Source organism: Ictidomys tridecemlineatus (genome assembly GCF_052094955.1).
Source record: "Ictidomys tridecemlineatus isolate mIctTri1 chromosome 12 unlocalized genomic scaffold, mIctTri1.hap1 SUPER_12_unloc_5, whole genome shotgun sequence".
Taxonomy (NCBI): domain Eukaryota; kingdom Metazoa; phylum Chordata; class Mammalia; order Rodentia; family Sciuridae; genus Ictidomys; species Ictidomys tridecemlineatus.
Genome location: NW_027520963.1, coordinates 41,180 through 53,156, shown reverse-complemented (window position 1 = coordinate 53,156; position 11,977 = coordinate 41,180). Strand labels below are relative to the sequence as shown.

The 11,977-nt window shown below is 58.2% G+C and overlaps 1 long non-coding RNA gene across 1 annotated transcript; it reads left to right on the top strand.

The window, feature by feature from the left end:
• Nucleotides 1-8,805: 8,805 nt before the first annotated feature.
• Nucleotides 8,806-11,554, top strand: LOC144372332 (uncharacterized). Its single transcript, XR_013432340.1, has 2 exons — nucleotides 8,806-10,877; nucleotides 11,426-11,554. It is a non-coding gene; the product is annotated as an uncharacterized LOC144372332 (long non-coding RNA).
• The last annotated feature ends 423 nt before the right edge of the window (nucleotides 11,555-11,977 follow it).

Genomic DNA, 11,977 nt, shown 5'->3' with positions numbered 1-11,977 from the left:
TGTGTCATAGACATGGCTCTGTGGCATGCAGTGTTGTGACTGTCGGCTGTCTCCAGATGTGGGTGCCTGTGAGATGTCCTCAGTTGCAGGCAACCTATAGCGTGTAGGGGACTATGGTAGTGGCTGCAGAGTCCCAAGATGGAGGTGACCGGAGGAGCCCCACTTTGGTGGATGGGGGTCCACATGGGGGTGGCAGCCAGGGTTCCTGCACAGGGGCAGTGGCGGGTGTCCTGTGTGGGAGTCGTGCCGGGATTCCTGCTCCGGTGGGTGGCCGGGAGCCCTGCTCGGATGCTGATCCTGGTAGTCCTGCTGGGGCACCGCAGGTCCTGCACTGTCGCTGAGGCCTGGACCCCTGTCCGCACGGCAGCCATGGTTCCTGCCCAGGAGCAGCTGTGGGGGTCCTCGATCACTCGCAGAGTGGAGCCACACAGAACATCGCCTCCCTTCAGCAGGGCCTTGCGGCTCCTCCTCGACAGGTTCTTTGAAGCCCCTGGACTACACTTCCCTCCCACGGCCCCCAAGGGCCAGCGCCATGGGTGAACCGGTGTGCCCGACTAAGGGTGCCCGACTAGGGGTGCCCGACATGGACTTGAACCCACTTCCTGGTAACGGGAGCTTTGTGAGTTACCAGCTGCCCTGTGCCTGTTCCCTCCCTCGCACAACATGAGAGGGTGTGGGGGGCGGGGGGGCGCCCTGCAGCCTGGGTCCCTGGAGCCCTGAGCCTCGCCCCCGCAGGCCTTCAGGAAGCTCGGTGATGACCTTGCAGTGCCACTGTTGGGCCGGCCACCCTATTGGCCTTCTGGTCATTTGCTTTTATCCTACGTCTCCATGGGATCAAAGTGGCTTTGAGAGGCACTGGTTGGTTCCTGTGAATCCAAGTGGCATTATTTCTCTTTTCTAAATTTCTTTTGTAAAGTGACAAATAAAAATTATATATGTTTATGGTACGTGGAGCCGAGTTTGAAATACGAGGGACGGCCCAGTGAGCTGATGACCAGGTGCATGGTGGTGAGCAGCGTTGACTCTGCATCTGAGGCTTCAGTTAAGGACACATTGTGGTCCCCACATGCTGTTGAACCTGCTCTTCTAACTACAATGACCCACACTCCCCACCACCCTCCAACCTCAACTGGCACAGGCGGCCCTGACTCTGAACCCTCCAAAGACTGAAATGGATGCTCCCTGGGCACGTTTGTTTCAATCAAGAAAGACTCTCATTGTTCCCAGCTGTCCAGAGTACAGAGAGAGGCCACTGGCCCTTGGTGAGGGGAGGACATGGTCTTTAGTCCTGTGTTTGTGCCTGGACCCTGTCTATCTGGGCACCAAGCACATGCTTGCAGGGCAATTATTAAATTAGGTTCACATCATCAGTGTGCAGTGGGGACGGGTGTGGGCAGAGAATGGGGGCTCCCTCAGGTCAGTGCCCAGCTGGGCACTGACCCTGGAGCTGCCAGCAACCTCCACCAGCTGCCATGTGGCTTGACAAGGCCTCTGAGGTGCAGAGTGGGAGGGCCCCAGCCACACGCCCTCCATGGCCCAGGCCTCCCCCCAGAGTCTGATCTTCCTTCCTTTGGACCTTCACCACCTGCTCAGGGTCAGGGGTCCCCGGAGTTCCAGCCTGGGGCTCTGACCTACAGGATTCTCCGTGACACGCTGCCCATGGCCCCCACCACTCCCAGGCTTCAGTCCTACCTCGGACACGGCCCCGTGTGGACGTTGACACACTGAGTGAGGCAGAGGCCATTTGCTCAGAGCTTGCAGGGAGGGGCCACTGGCCTCACTGGCATTTGGAGACACCCAGGGGTGGCAGGGGAGGAGCCCCGTGGGAGACTGCTGCCCTGGGCCACTGGAGGTGACACAGGGAGACAGGGTGTCCTGAGGGGCTGGCTGGGAGCATGACTGTCTCTGGGGTTCCTGAGTTGGAAGCATGAACAAAGGGGCAGGTGACAGCGATGAGGACGTCCCGGCTGCTGGAGGCTGCTTGCCACAGAGGGTGCAGCTGGTGACCTGGGCACTGAGTGGGTCGGAACTCTTCCTCCACGAGCGGACTGGTCTTTGCACCTTCAGCCACACTGCTGAGCCTCGGAGTCCACAGCGCAATAAGAGGCTTGCCACCTGTCCCCTGCCCAGGGCAAGTCCCCTTCTTCCCTCCCAGGCCTCCCCCAGCCAGGCCATCCAACCCCGGGCCCTGCTGACCCCTCCTCCCAAGTATCTCCTAACCACAGCCCCTTGCCCCTGCCTCTCACTGTTCAGAAACCCAAATCACCTTTCTGGGGCTGCTGCTCTCCCTGCCCAGACCCCTCCCCTCCAGATTTGTCACCCAGTTGTGGGAGGGGGATCCCCCTGAAGCACAACCTGGTCAGGTAAATGCCCTGTCTCCCTGGTGGCACCTTGGCTCCTCTTGAAAGGCCCATGGCATGCAGCAGGGACATGGCGGCTGGGGGCAGAGGCTAGCCTGGCCTGCGGGCTCCACTCCTCACTGGTCTCCTGGAGCACTCCAGCGGGTGGCATAGACCTGCGAGAGCTCCAGTGCTGGCTTCCAGCTCCCCAGTGTCCACTCTCCAGCTCAGGGCCTTCACCCACATGTGGATTGAGGGCTAGGGAAGGACAAGGGGCCCTTCCCCTCATGTCTTGGTGTGGATGACTTGGACGAGGTGGGCGGCAAGGGCTCTGCCCTCCTTCAAGTGGCAGCCTGGCAGGTAGCCCTGTGGGAAGCCCGCCCCTCAGGGACGCCCCAGCTCTGCTCAGGGATCCCCAGGAAGTGGCTCTGGGATGACCTCATTCTGCAGTTAGGCTACACCTGGCCTCAGGTGACTCTCCTCCCCTCTGAAGCCCCAGTGTGCAGCGTGGAGTCGGCCCAGAAGCTGCAGTAGGTGCTCAGAGATCACCTGTTGCACGAGCAGAGCCCATTTCCCCCAGCCCCCTGCATCCTGGGACAGACACCTGCCTCCTGCAGGGCTCCACAAACAATGAACAGGAATCTTCTAGAAATCCAGACAAGAAACCCAGTCCGCCACAACCGCACACGGGCCCCATCACCACCGCCCCTGCTCTGCTCATCCCAAAGGGCTCAGTGCACTTAAAGCCCGGTGTGCCTCAGAGGCGCCCCCTCATGGAGAGCCACAGGAGGCGCCCAGGCCCCATGCAGGAGGTGTCGGGGTGGAGGTCCTGCACCCCCAGCAGTTGTGCCATGTGTGAGCAGGGGGCGGGGTTTGGCCTGGAGCCCCTGAGGAGGGCAGTGTCAGATCCATGCTCTGCAAAGGCACAAACGGAGGCAGGAAGTCCTGTGGCTAGGGCCCTAGGCGGGGAGCCAGGCTGAGCAGGGGTGGAATCTTGGCTCAGAGCCACGTTCTTCACCGACAGTGGTGATCCCCTCACAGACCACGGTTACAATTTCACACACGGTTCTGAAATTTGCGTTTTCATTTAACAGATACATCACGACTACTTTTCCATATATTTGAATATTCTTCGACAACATAATTTTTAAGCCATATAGTATTTCATGGCACAGATGGAGTGTAATTCATCTTACCAGGTCTCCATTCTTCAACATTTAGGTTGTTTCCAATTTTTCAATGGTTATAAATATCACTGCGAGAAGCACCCTCACAGATAAATCTCCTTCCTTCTCTGTGGTTATTTCCTCTGCAGAAAAATCTCAAAAGCAACGTGGTTGGACCACAGAGTTTGCCATTTTAAAACTATACACACATTTGCAAATGTGAATTTGTGAATTTCGATGATCAAAACTGTTTTTAAAACCTGTGAGAATTAATGTACCAAAATACCATTTGCAACCTCCATAGAACAAGGAGTTAGGTTCTATTCACACTGGAATTCTGAACACAAATGGAGGGTATGGAAGGTCGTAAAACAAACCAGCGGCAGGACTCACAGGTTAGCCAGAGTCCAGAGGGGATTATCTGAGAGTAAGATGGTGACGATGACGAAGGTGGTGGTGATGGCAGTACATCTGTGTGGACAGTAAGGCAGCCTGACACGCTCAGCACTTTACTGTGCTCCTCATTTGCTCCTCCCAGGAAGCAGGGGGGTGGCAGAATGGCCTTCAACACAGACCGCCTGTCCCTTCTGCCTGCCTTGCCCAGCAGAGCCCAGCCTTGTTGTGTGTGGACGGTGCCTGTGCTGGTCAGAGACCCTTGTCCCAGTCTCCCTTGCTGGTGGAAGTGGCTGCTGGACTAAGTGGTCACCAATCCTTCTGGAAAGGGGATGTGAGTTCTCAAGACCCTCTACTCCCCCCCTTGCCCTCCATTCTCTGGATTGTGAGGAGGACATGGCGGGCTGGCCTCCACCATGCAGAGAGGACAGTTCCCGGTGATGGGACACTACAAAAACCAGCATGGGAGAAACCCTGGTCTCATTGAGCTCACAGAATGAGGCCACCTGCCTGTGTGTGGTTAGGTGAGAAGAGGCAAGCATTCATCTCGGTGCAGTTTTGGGTCTCGCCGAGCAAAACAATGTGCCTCCGAGACCAGTAACTGAGGCCAAGAGCCCGTGACCAAGGAGGGGCGGGCAGAGCCCCTCCAGACTCCGGGAGGGGCTTGCTCACCCCCAGCCTCGTGCCCAGAACTTCAGAGAGAAACAGATGCGAAGGCTGGCCAAACCCTGGCCACTTTAGAACAGTCCTTCTGGAATACTCCTTGGGGAGGGAAGCAGGACCCAGATGCCACAAGCCTGTGCCTGAGTTCTGTTGCCATCACCTGCCAGGGACACTGGGGGGTTCCTCAGGGCATCACCAAATGTGGCCCCTTTGAAAAGGTGACAACGTGTACATCTCAGTCTCCTCTCTATGGAGGGTAAACACGGAAGACAGCTCCGAGGTTTAGAGCAAAACCTGAGATACAGAAATGGTTCTCCAATGGACATTTTAATTTTGTGAGACCTTCACCCTCGGTATCCCTGGGGGATCAGACTGCAGGACCCCCAAGGACACCACGTCCACCGAGCTCTGGCCCCTCGTTAGCCATGTTTGCGTGGCACCTGCTGACAGACCCCCTGCTGTGCATTTCAAAACCTCCCAGAGTTGGTTACAGTGTCTGATTCAAAGTGATGGCAGGGTCGACAGCTGCAGGGCCTCCTGGTCTGGGTGACATGCGTGTTCACTGCCGATGCTACGTTTCCACAATGTGTTGGATTCAAGTTGGGTGAAGCCACACAGGCGGGGCCTGGGGACACTTTTCCATCAAGCAGACACCCAGCCTGGTGCTCCCCACAGCTAAGCCCTGGGTGCTCCCCATACCTCCCAGTGGGTCTTGGCGCCTGGCCCTGGGCCCCCACTGGCTTGCACTGGGTGGGAGCTGGCCCTGTGGGCGGCCTGAGCTGGCCTGAGCTGTCCTGAGAAGAGGCGTGGGTGTGCAGAGCTCAGGAGCCAGGGCCAAGTAAGCCCCTGCCCACAGATCAGCAGGGAGACGTCGCTGTCCTGGGTTCTCACCCACCACGCCCCTGCCTGGGGACACTGTGGCCAGCAAAGCGGATGCAGCAAGGTCCCTCCAGTCTGCCGCCTGGCCTTGTGCTTGCATTGAAGTCCTCAGGACACTTGGCAACACGATGAAGAGAAATGAGGCGAGGAGGAGGAGAAGGCTGAGGGCAAGGCCACACGATCACCCTGTCACTATTTATTACGGAGTGTAAAGCAGGAAAATTAAAATGTGCTTGCAGCTAGTAGCTTAATGTGATTGAGCGCTTCAGAAAAATGAAACCAGGGGAAGGACAGGTGGTGAACCTGACTGAGGGGCAGGAATTACCTTCCTCTCCCAAGAAGAGCGGCCCTCACCGGTGTGGTCCGCCGTCTCCGCATCCTGCATGCAGGGGAAGTCTCTTCCAGACCTGGGGAGCCAGGGGCAGGTGCTGCCGCCCCACTTGGCCTGTGGTCCTCACCCTGCTGAGCCTGGGGGAGCCTCGGGGCGTGTGGGAGGCAAAGCAGACTGCGGCAAGCACAGAGGCCTGTTCCCAGGAAGGGCAGAATGTTCCCGAGGGCAGGCACCAGATGCCGGGAAGTTCTGTTGCTGAGAGCCAGCCCTCTGCAGTCAGCCGGCCTGAAGGAGGAAGGAGGGGGAGGCAGGAGGAGGCTGTGGGTCAGCCAGGCTGAGACCACAGACACACGGCGAGTGAGGGTTTGCACGTTGACACCTGGGAGAAAATGCGTCGCTCCACATGGGACAGAGAAAACTACCAAATCGATATTAATAGACTTTTAAAAGAAATAAGAAATTTCTTTTCCCCAAGAAGGGGAAAAACAACCCAGATGTACGGGAGACGTGTGTTTTTTTTGTTTGTTTGTTTGTTGGTTTTTTTTAAAGAGAGAGTGAGAGAGGAGAGAGAGAGAGACAGAGAGAATTTTTAATATTTAATTTTTTTAGTTCTCGGCGGACACAACATCTTTGTTGGTATGTGGTGCTGAGGATCGAACCCGGGCCGCACGCATGCCAGGCGAGCGCGCTACCGCTTGAGCCACATCCCCAGCCCCACGTGTGTTTGTCATAGACTCGGCAACAGTGACCACAGCCTGGGACAGCAGGAGTGGCCCAGCCTACAGTCCCCCTGGGGGCAGGCACGGGACAGGGCTCATGAGCGCAGGAGCGGGACATGCTGGGTATTTTAACTCTCTGGCCCCCAGCACCCTCCTTCTCCTATGGCCAGGGAGAGCGCCAGGGTCCCCTACACATTCCTGCCACAGGGCACAGTCCAGCCACCTCCATCTTCTCCTGGAAGTCTCTGGAAAGGGTGTCTTTGGTGGCTGGGGCACCACCTCTCCTGAGCCCAACTGCAAAGGGCAGAGGACTCACCGTCCTGTGGCGGGCAGGACCACAGGGCTCTGCTCTTTCGGCCTCCAGGGCTCCTGTGAGAAGCCCCTCCTGGGGTTCTGCCTGGGCTGGCCTCCAGGATGGCAGCGCCCACCCCACCTCCCTCACCTTTGTCCCTAGCACCTTTTAAACATGACATTCTCTAGCCATTTACTCTGCTGTGGTCTGTCTCCCTGACAAAATGTCAGCTCTGAGTGAACAGCAGTTCCCCTCCCCTCCCCGTCTTTCCGTGAACTCTTTCTTCCCGGGACCTAGGACCGTGCCTGGCACACACTAGGTGCTGAGAGAAACTCCCCCAGAGTCCTGAACGCCCTGGGACTTGCGCTCCCAACACTAACCTTGCTCTTCTTCACCTTTGGTAGGTGCAGGATGACCGCGACGTGAGCGCTTGCTCCCCTGTGTCCTGGGTTCCCACACCCGCCTGCCTCTCAGGGACCCACCCCCAGCTCCCAGATGGCGCCTTGGAAAGGTGGAGTCTGGAGCTGGTTGACCTGAGCTCTCTGGAAAAGCCCGAGCCTCAGCCTCAAGCAACTTGGCCCGAACTTGGCGGGTTTGTACAGGAAGGGACGCAGGGGCCCTCTTTTCCTGATGAGTGACCGTGTGTAGGAGCCCATGGGTGACCCAGAGCTTGCACTGGGCAGCAGGCAGACTCAGGACGGCTCTGGGGACTGCGCCCTGGCCTAGTGGGAAGGGGAGCCCTCTTCTTGCACCCGGTTCTCCCCTTCTAGCCCAGGTCCCTGCTGTGACTCAGCTGGGCACCTCCTGCACATCCAGGGCTACTAGGGCCATGTTGGGTGGGGATCAGAAAGGCCGAGCCAGCCCCGTGGGTGGGACAGCCAGATCTGGGGCTTGGTGCTGACCTCAGGGTGGAAGAGGCCAGCTGGGTATTTTGGAGGTGCACATGAGCACCGTGGGCGAAGCCCACGGCAAGCCGAATGCAGAGGCTGCAAAACCAATGTCCAAGCAAGGGGGACTCGAGGGCTGGATGGAATGCCCACCACCAGCTGCCCGGAGCTCTGGTGTACCTGCAGGGAGTGAGATCTTCAAGTTTTGGGTCTCCTTGGTCCTGTCTCCCACCCATCGGCCACATCAATCAGGCCCTCCCTGGCAGGCTGGGGTGGGGGCTGGACTGTCCCCAGTAGGTGCCTGGTAGGCTGAGCCCATGGCCTGACCTGAGATCCCCTCCCACCCGGCTGGTCCCCTGGTCAGCTGACCAGCTACACCTCCCTGGTCCTCAGCCAGGGAGCTTCCCCCTCCCCTCGAGCCCTCAAAGTTGATCAACAAGCCAATCACATGCTCCCCCAAGACCAGGGACATCCTACCTCCCTGTCACTGCGAGGCCTGCCTCCCATGCCCTGCCTGGTCACTCTGCCCCAACTGCACCCCGTGTGGCTCTGCATGGCCAGCCCGTGCTCCTCCCTGGCTGTGAGTCTGGTGACTCACAAGCTGCTGATCCCACTGCCACTCCAGCATCAGGTGGGAGTCCTGCCCCCACCAATAGCTTGGAGCGGAGGCGGTGGTCAGATCCGTTGCACAGGAAGAGAGTCTGTCCAGGACAGGAAGGAGATGGACAGCAAGCCTGTGCCCACCAGCTGTCCTCCAGGACAGGGAGGAAGGCCAGGGTGAGGGACCCAGCTCGCCCATGGGATCCAAGGACACAAGCCCGCGTTCCCAAGCCCACTGTGACAGCCCCTCACGGCTTCTCCTGCCCACTGGGCAACCAGGCTTGGAGGAGGGACTGGGCTGTTCATAGCTGTGTCCTTGACCCTGGCCCGGGGCCTGTGAGGACAAAATGATGAACAGGGAGGAATGTGGGGTCTGCCATGACGCTACTGTCCCAGCCCGCAGGGAAGGAGGGAGCTAGGGGAGAACCCGTTGGTGACAGAAAGGGCAGGGAGCTTGCGAGTCCTTGTGCCCAGTGTGCACTGTGGACTGTCACTTGGCCATCCAGAGAAGGAGTCCTGGCCCAGAGCAGGGGGGAAGCTAGAGGAAACAGGGGCCTGGACGGCAGCCTGGTGTGCGGCTGTGTGTACGTGAAGTGGCCGGAATAGGCAGGTCTACACGGCCAGAAATGGACCGGAGGCTGCCTGGGCTGGGGCCGGGGATGGGATGGAGAAGTGGCCACCAGGGTGCCAGGCTGGTTTGGGAGTGAGCGTTCAAGATGGGGAGATGGTTGAACTACTCTGCGGTGTGTGCACGTGGGGGTGTTGGGCTGTGGGGGTTGCACCCCGGTAACGTGTGTAAAATGTAAAAGAAAAGAAAAGTAGTCGGCAGAGTCAGGACACAGGGAGAAGACGCTGCTGTGTTAGCCGTGGTCTGTCCCTGGGACCACAGGTCCGGACGAGGGTGACTCAGAGAAGTTTGTTCTGCGCCAAGGTTTCAGAGATCCAGTTAGTAGCAGGGCAGCCCCATTGCCCTGGGCTCGGTGAGGCAGCCCATCATGGGGGATGGCAGGCTGAGGAGCTCTTCTCTGCTCAGGGCGACTGGGAAGCAGAGAGGGGAAGGGGCCGAGGACACTTCCAAGGCAGCCCCCGCCAGCCTCCTCCTCCAGCCCTTCCCACCTGCCCCAGTCAGGCCCTTCAGACTGGGTGGACAGATCAGAGTGCAGCCCGCACAGTCCCGTCACTTTGCCTCTGAATGTTCCTGCACTCACAGGATGGGGACCCCACAACAGACAAGAGCCGCGGGAGAACCAGCCTGTGATCTTGAGGTTCAGCCTCTGGAACTGTGAGGCCCTAAGTCTCTGCTGCTCCAACCACCCCGTCTGGCTGCCGTGCTAACAAAGGCCGCGGGGGAGCCCACCTGGCCCTCCGCGGTGCTCTGAGATGGTGAGCCTGGGGCTCGAGGTCAGCCGGCCCAGCGCACAGCCAGGAGATGCTGTGGTAAGGGCTCGGCTCCTCTGTCCTCTGGGCTCACCTGACAGCACCCGGGGAAGGAGTTCTGAGCAAAACCTGACCAGAGCCTCATTTCATGCAAAAAGGATCCTTTAAAAAAAAAAAAAGTAATTTTCCTTGAAGTTTTCTTCTAAACCTGCACATTCTGGACTGCTGGGGGGACTTATCCAAAGACTCCTCTGTGGTGGTTTCCAAGAGGAGCTTGGGCAGTATCAAGTCTGGAGAGACCACAGCGCTCTCTGCTCACCAAGGAACCGCAGGTGTGGGCTAATGCTTGTGGGGGATTAAATATAACCACCAGTCCCCTTTAAGAGGTGCAGTCCGTTTCCCTTCACCTTGAACCTGGGGGGTGTGGGGAAATGACAAGTGGATTTAGGAGCTACCTAAGTCGGGGATCCACAGAAAAACAACCCACAGGACACGCGCACACATACACGCACACGTGCACACACACGTACACACACGTACACACACGCACACTCATACACACGCACACGTACACACACGTACACGCACACGTACACACACGCACACGTACATACACACATGCGCATGCAGAGGTCACGGTCCCTGCAGCCCTGGAGCCGTGGACATGAGCCATGGGGATAGAGCCCCTCTGTCTGCGAGCTGGTGCCCGGGTCTAGGGGGGCAGCTGCAGTCTGGGTCTTGGCAGTCCAAGGCCAGGAGAAGACTGATGTCCAGCTCCAGCCCTCGAGAGAGCGATGGCGCCTTCCCCCGCTCAGGGCAGGTCATCTGGAAAGACCCACAGGTTCATGCAGAAAGAAGGCTTAGCCAGACCCCTGGCCACCGCGGCCCAGCCCCGCTGACCAGTGACGTGACCACGAGGAAGGAGCCTCGGCCTTCGCCCTGAGTGCTTCCTGAGACCACCTTGCCCAGGAGGACTGGAGAAAGAAGCCCAGGTGGTGCTGCCCAGCCCAGCCCAGCCCTGCTGACCCTGGAGGAGCCACCCCGCAGGAGGCCAGCAAGGCCAGCCCAGGATGCCTGGTCAGCCCAGAGCGTCCCAGGGACATACAGCCACCACAGCTTCACGCCACTCCCTGGGGCTGGTGTGCACACAGATGGCTACAGTGGATCCACAGACGTCCCCCCAGGCCCATGTGTGGAGGCCGGAGTCCCAGCTGGTGGCTGGTCCAAGGAGGTGGGGACCGGCAGGAGGGAGGAGCGAGGCTCTGGGGTGCGCCTCTCTGGGGGCTTGGGGGCCCCAGCCGCTCCCTCTGTCTCTTGGCTTCCTGGCCCCTGTGAGGCCAGCAGCCTTGCTCCACGGCACACTCCAGCCATGATGTTCTGCCCCACGCAGCAGAAACCCGCAGGCCCAACCGGCCACAGCGGAACCTCAGAAGCCAGGAGCCGTGGTAAGTTGTGGTGAGCCGCCTCTGCCACTTATGCAGATTATGGTCGCCATTTCAAGATGGCGCTGGCTCCGCTGTGGTTTGTGACAAACAACTCCTTATTTGGGAGAGTTGGCGCATGGCTTTTCAGCACCCTATGAGAAAGTTCCACGTGGCAGCTTCGAATTGGGGCTTGAGATGCTATATTAAGGCTGGGAGGGGCATCCGAGGGATCAGTAGAAGAAATATCAAGGGCCTGAATAAACCGCTGAAAGAAGATTCCAGAGTTGCGTCTTCCTTGCGGGCAAGGGGTCGCGACAGTAAGTAAACCTTTCCTCCTTTCACTTTGCTCTCTCAGGCTCTTTGTCCCAGCAGCGGAGAGCTGACAGAGGCGGGAGCTCTTCCAGTCAGTCGATGAAGACGGAGAGCAGACCTCAACCTGAGGAAAGTTGAACTTCCAGGATTCAAATAAAAAATTCTAGTTATATTCTTTTTATCCCCAAACTAATGGAACAAAGACATCGTCCAACAAAATTGCTCAGGAACACAGGGCCCTGCAGTAATGGTGTGGAATAATTTTTGATGTCTTATTAATCATATCCAAATGGTGCTTCCAGGGCTGGGAAACAATGGATTCTTTTAATAATTTAAACAATGCTCCTGAAATTCTTTGCAACATGGTTTACTTAGCAAAATACTTTCTCTTAAATCATTTAAGGAAAGTCTTTGGCCTCCCACAAATTGGTAACATCACCAATTCCCCCACTGCTCCTGCCCTGCAGAGCTCCCTTCCCCTGTGGGGACCCGCCCTCTCCGAGGCAGAGCCACACACTTCCCAGGGTCACGTCCGATGAGGTTGACCACCACACCCAAACGAGGGGGGTTGGTGGCACTTCCTGAAGATGCTGCT